At 40.9% G+C, this 6,523-nt stretch overlaps 1 pseudogene; it reads left to right on the plus strand.

Annotated features, from left to right (window-relative positions):
- Window positions 1-566: 566 nt before the first annotated feature.
- LOC119620686 (ADP-ribosylation factor 1 pseudogene) lies at window positions 567-1,805 on the plus strand (annotated as a pseudogene).
- The last annotated feature ends 4,718 nt before the right edge of the window (window positions 1,806-6,523 follow it).

The following is a 6,523-nucleotide window of genomic DNA, read 5'->3' on the forward strand; positions in this document are numbered from 1 at the left end:
ACCAGAGACATTCAGGTGTAACACTGATGAGGACTCACTGGGGATGCTACGTGGACAGAAGAGGCAGAGAAAGCCCATCTACAGATACTAGGGCAATAGAGGGGAGTGGAGGCAGAGAGGAAAAATTGCCCAAATTGCCAGTAACTTCTCGTTTTTTGATTCTAGTCTTTCTTGAAGCCCAGGCGTTTTTGCCTTTGAGTCCTGTGGAGTCATTTCTGTAACCCTAAAAAAATTCTCTATTTCTGTTTAAGCTAATTTCTTGTTCTCATTTTCTAACAAGGAATTTAGTAATGAGAATATCTGTTGGAATTAGAAACATAGAGCTCATTGGTCGTATTTGCCAGTGTAATTTCAGGGCTGCTTTTGGAGTAGACATTAAATTATGGTGAAGAGTGAATGAGAGGTGAAGAAGTAGAGGAATCAAGAGTGGTCTAGAAAGTGCGGCTCAAAGCAAGAGGGAATTTTGGAGTCCAAATATTTTTTTTTTCAAAGATAAGAATGACTAGAGCAACTGTATACTTTGAGGGAAAACAGACAATTGAATGGGAGAGAGAGAGCAGGTAATAATTGGAGTAATTTGAGGTAGAAATAAAACAGAATGAGATTAAAACCCAAAGAAAGAAGTTAGTTTTGAACTAGAGGAGGAACATCTCATCTTCTGAGGAGACAAAGCAAGAAAGGAAGCTTGGCCTTAAATGAAGGTAGTGGTGAGACAGGCGGCAAGAAGTTGAAATTCACATGAAGCGTGAAGTGAGATAATTTCCTGAGGGAGGGCTGGGATTGCGGAGGGGAGAGTAGGAAGCTTAAGGAGACAATGAAGTTTGAAGCATCGCTTCAAGAAGTAGAAAAGGGATTTGACCAAAGACAGAAGAAGGGGTTATGGAGCAGGAAGGGGAGCCCAGATAAGACCCTTGAGTTAGAGTGATAGCAACTGGAAAATTGTGTGATATTTGCCAGTGTGATCAGAAGCTCAGGGAAAGTCTAGATGTGGAGACAAACTCCAGGAACTATGAAGGGAAGACAGCGATGCAAGGAAGTTGAGAGAACTGATTTTTTTAAAAGTTATTTGATGGAGGCCACACATGGTGGCTCATGCCTGTAATCCCAACACTTTGGGAGGCTGAGGTGGGCGGATTACTTGATGCCAGGAGTTCGAGACCAGCCTGGCCAACATGGCAAAACCCCCTTCTCTACTAAAAATGTATACATTAGCCAGGTGTGGTGGTGCACGCCTGTAGTTCCAGGTACTTGGGAGGCTGAGGGTCCATGGGGAATATCTTTACCAACCTCTTTAAGGGTGTTTTTGGCAGAAAAGAAACGCTTGTCCTCATGGTGGGCCTGGATGCTGCAGGCAAGATGATGATTCTGTATAAGCTGACGCTGGATGAGATTGTGACTACCACTCCCATCACAGGCTTCAATGCAGACCCATGGAGTCTAAGAACATCAGCTTCACTGTGTGGTACACGGCAGGCCAGCACAAGATCTGGCCTCTGTGGTGCCACTACTTCCAGAACACATAAGGCCTGATCTTTATGGAGGACAGTAGTGACAGAGAGCACATGAACAAGGTCCATGAGGAGCTCATGAGGATGTTGGCTCAGGATGAGCTCTGGAATGCGGTCCCCCTGGTATTCACTAACAAGTAGGCCCTCCTCAACACCATGAACACCACTGAGATCACAGACAAGCTGGGGGTGCATTCCCTGCTCCACAGGAACTGGTACATTCAGGCCACCTGTGGCGCCCGTGGTGACCAGCTCCATGAAGGACTGGACTGGCTGTCCAGTCAGCTCCAGAACTAGAAGTGAATGTGACACCCTTCTCCATCTCCCTCCTCCTCTTAAAATGTCTGCTTTACTCCCATGTGGCAAACAACTCTGTGCTATGAGTGCCAGAAACTGCCTTTGTGGTTTGGTTTATTGTGTGCATTGCACTGTGCTGTAAGTGTAGCAGATGAAGCCTGTGGCCAGGCGTTTCATTAAACGTAAATAGATTTTGTTTCCGACAAGACAGTTTCTGGCAGTCACGTGCAAGATTACTCAGTGTTTTTTTTTTTATTGTAAAGAGTAAAATCAACGCAGTGCTGGTCAGTGCTGAGAGGGGATGTAGGCCCATGGACATCTGGCCTCCGGGAGTCACTGTGTTGGGATGACTGGATGCACCCCTGGTTTTAGAGCTGTGTTGAGATCCATTTTTGTAGTTGGTTTTAAGCCTGAACTCAGCCATTTTTAAAACTGTTAAAAATCTAACTTGAGAACACTTGAACACACAGAAGGGAGACCCTGCCCAGTGTGGGTTTGCAGTTATGGCCTGGATGCTAGCCACCAGCTTGGCTGTTCCCCTTAGGAATGTGAGGTGGTGGCATGTCAGACCACATCAATTCTGCATGATTGCAATAGAGATCCCTGTGACTCACCTGTCCTTGGGTCACTTTGCATCCCATAGCCTTGTGCTTGTCCCTGTGCTTCCATGGCTCCTAAGGGCTGGGCTAGGAGCCCATTGCCAGCCCACTCTCCGCTAGGCTGCTCAGCTGTCCATCCACCTGCCCACAGCCAGCTCAGGGGGCACAGGCCCCACCTGTCCCTTGGTAAGCATGTGGCCAGAGTGGGCTCATTGCCTCCAGCACTGACACTCTCTCAGACATATTGGTGGGATGTCTTTGGCCTCACCAGCAGGAGTGTGTGCGAGTCAGGCAGGTCATGCTTCTAATCCTATAGACCCTTGGAAGTACCCTATCTCCGTGTATGACATAGCTTTCTCTCCCTTAGCTTGCAAGAGTCCAATTTGCTATCAAAAAAAGATGACCTCTACTTTTTCTTTTGTATTTTGGTAAACACTGCAGAAGCTGGAGCTGTTCAATTATCTTGGGTAAAACCTCAGAACTGGTCTGTTTGATGTCAGGGAACCTTGTTTCTTTTCCTATTTGGATGCCCTTTATTTCCTTCTCTTGCCTGATTTCTCTGGTCAGAACTTCCAATACTATGTTGAATGGAAGTGGTGAGAGAGGGCATCTTTGTTTTGTGCTGGTATTCAAGGGGAATGCTTCTAGCTTTTGCCCATTCAGTGTTATGTTGGCTGTAGGTTTGTTATAGACGGCTCTTATTAGTTTTGGGGTATGTTCCTTCAATACATAGTTTATTGAGAGTTTTTAACATAAAGGGATGTTGAATTTTATCGAAAGTCTTTTATGCATCTATTGAGATCATGTGATTTTTCTCTTTCATTCTGTTTATATGATGAATCACATTCATTGATTTGCATATGTTGAACCAGCCTTGCATCCCAGGCATAAAGCCTACTTGACTGTGGTGGATTAGTTTTTTGACGTGCTGCTGGATTTGGTTTGCAAGTATTTTGTTTAGGATCTTTACATCAATGTTTATCAAGGATATTGGCCTGAAGTTTTCATTTATTTTTATGTCTCTGACAGGTTTTGGTATCAGGGTGATGCTGGCCTCAAAGAATGACTTGGGGAGGAGTCCTTTCTCTTCAATGTTTTGGAATAGTTTCAGTAGGAATGGTAGCAGCTCTTCTTTTTACATTTAGTAGAATTAAACAATTCTATGCAAAAAGAGCAAAGTTGGAAGCATCACATTACCTGATTTCAAATTTTACTGCAAGGCTATAGTAATCCAAACAGCATGGTACTGGTATAAAAATAGACACATAGATCAACAGAACAGAATAGAGAATAGAAATAAAGCCACATAGCTATAACCACCTGATCTTTGGCAAGTTGATAGAGATATACAATGGGGAAAGGACACCCTATTCAATAAAAGGTGCTGGGAAAATTGGATAGCTATATGCAGAAGAATAAAATTTGATTCCTATCTTTCAACATATACAAAAGCTAACTCAAGATAGATTAAATACTTAAATATAAGACCTGAAACTATAAAAATTCTAGAAGAAAACTTAGGGAAAACTCTTCAGGACATTGACCTATGCACAGAATAATTGACTAAGACCTTAAAAGCAAATGCGACAAACCCACAAATAGACAAATGGGATTTAATTAAAGTAGAAAGCTTCTGCACAGCAAAATAAATGATCAATAAACATCTAACTTACACAATGGGAGAAAATATTTGGAAACTGTGCTTCTGACAAAGGACTAAATATTCAGAATCTACAACAAACTCAAACAACTAAACAAGAAAAAAAAGAAATAACCTCATTAAAAAGTGGGCAAAGGACATGAACAGAAAATTCTTAACAGAACAACAAACATGAAAAAATACTGAACATCACTTATTATCAGAGAAATGCAAACTAAAACCACAATAAGAGACCATCTCACACCAGTCACAGTGGCTATTCCTAAAAACTAAAGAAAAAAAACCCCAACAGATATTGATAAGGATGCAGAGAAAAGAGAATGCTTGTACACTGTTGATGGGAATATAAAGTAGCACAATCACCATGGAAAACAGTATGGAAATTTCTCAAAGAACAAAAACTACCTTCTGATTCAGCAATCCTACTACAGGGCATATATGAAAAGGGAAAGAAATTATTATATCAAAAATATATTGGCACTTGTATGTTTATTGCAGCACTATTCACAATAGTAAAGATATGGAATCAGCCTAAGTGTCCATCAGTGGAGGACTGGATAAAGAAAATATGGTATCTATGTACCCTGGAATACTACTCAGCCATAAAAAAGAATAAAATCATGTCTTTTGCAGTAACACGGGTGGAGCTGGAGATCATTATCCTAAGTGAAATAACTCAGAAACAGAAAACCAAATACCACTTATAAGTGGGAGCTAAACAATGGGTACACCTAGACATGGACATATAGATGGAAATAATAAACACTGGAGGCTCCAAAAGGGATGAGGGGTGAGAAGAGGGTGAGAGTTGAAAAATTACCTTTTGGATACAATGTTCATTGTTTGTGTGATGAGAACGCTAGAATCCCAAATTCCACCATACACAATATAACAATGTTCATTATTCATGTGATGAGTACATTAGAAGCCCAAACTGTGCCATACACAATATATCCATATAACAAACCTGCACACATGTACCTCCTGAATCTATAAATTTAAAAAAACAAAACATAATTTGCATAATTTCAGAGTATTCTATTGTATGAATATGCATACTTTATTTTTTGTTTTTTTTTTTAAATTTATTTATTATTATTATACTTTAAGTTGTAGGGTACATGTGCACAACGTGCAGGTTTGTTACATATGTATACTTGTGCCATGTTGGTGGCACTCATCATTTACATCAGGTATAACTCCCAATGCAATCCCTCCCCCCTCCCCGCTCCCCATGATAGGCCCCGGTGTGTGATGTTCCCCTTCCCGAGTCCAAGTGATCTCATTGTTCAGTTCCCACCTATGAGTGAGAACATGCGGTGTTTGGTTTTCTGTTCTTGTGATAGTTTGCTAAGAATGATGGTTTCCAGCTGCATCCATGTCCCTACAAAGGACACAAACTCATCCTTTTTTATGGCTGCATAGTATTCCATGGTGTATATGTGCCACATTTTCTTAATCCAATCTGTCACTGATGGACATTTGGGTTGATTCCAAGTCTTTACTATTGTGAATAGTGCTGCAATAAACATACGTGTGCATGTGTCTTTATAGCAGCATAATTTATAATCCTTTGGGTATATACCCAGTAATGGGATGGCTGGGTCATATGGTACATCTAGTTCTAGATCCTTGAGGAATCGCCATAGTGTTTTCCATAATGGTTGAACTAGTTTACAATCCCACCAACAGTGTAAAACTGTTCCTATTTCTCCACATCCTCTCCAGCACCTGTTGTTTCCTGACTTTTGAATGATCGCCATTCTAACTGGTGTGAGATAGTATCTCATTGTGGTTTTGATTTGCATTTCTCTGATGGCCAGTGATGATGAGCATTTTTTCATGTGTCTGTTGGCTGTATGAATGTCTTCTTTTGAGAACTGTCTGTTCATATCCTTTGCCCACTTTTTGATGGGGTTGTTTGTTTTTTTCTTGTAAATTTGTTTGCGTTCTTTGTAGGTTCTGGATATTAGCCCTTTGTCAGATGAGTAGATTGCAAAAATTTTCTCCCATTCTGTAGGTCGCCTATTCACTCTGATGGTAGTTTCTTTTGCTGTGCAGAAGCTCTTTAGTTTAATGAGATCCCATTTGTCAATTTTGGCTTTTGCTGCCATTGCTTTTGGTGTTTTAGACATGAAGTCTTTGCCCATGCATATGTCCTGAATGGTACTACCTAGGTTTTCCTCTAGGATTTTTATGGTATTAGGTCTAACATTTAAGTTTCTAATCCATCTTGAATTAATTTTCGTATAAGGAGTAAGGAAAGGATCCAGTTTCAGCTTTCTACTTATGGCTAGCCAATTTTCCCAGCACCATTTATTAAATAGGGAATCCTTTCCCCATTTCTTGTTTCTCTCAGGTTTGTCAAAGATCAGATGGCTGTAGATGTGTGGTATTATTTCTGAGGACTCTGTTCTGTTCCATTGGTCTATATCTCTGTTTTGGTACCAGTACCATGC

This window comes from Chlorocebus sabaeus, chromosome 11 (genome assembly GCF_047675955.1).
Source record: "Chlorocebus sabaeus isolate Y175 chromosome 11, mChlSab1.0.hap1, whole genome shotgun sequence".
NCBI lineage: Eukaryota > Metazoa > Chordata > Mammalia > Primates > Cercopithecidae > Chlorocebus > Chlorocebus sabaeus.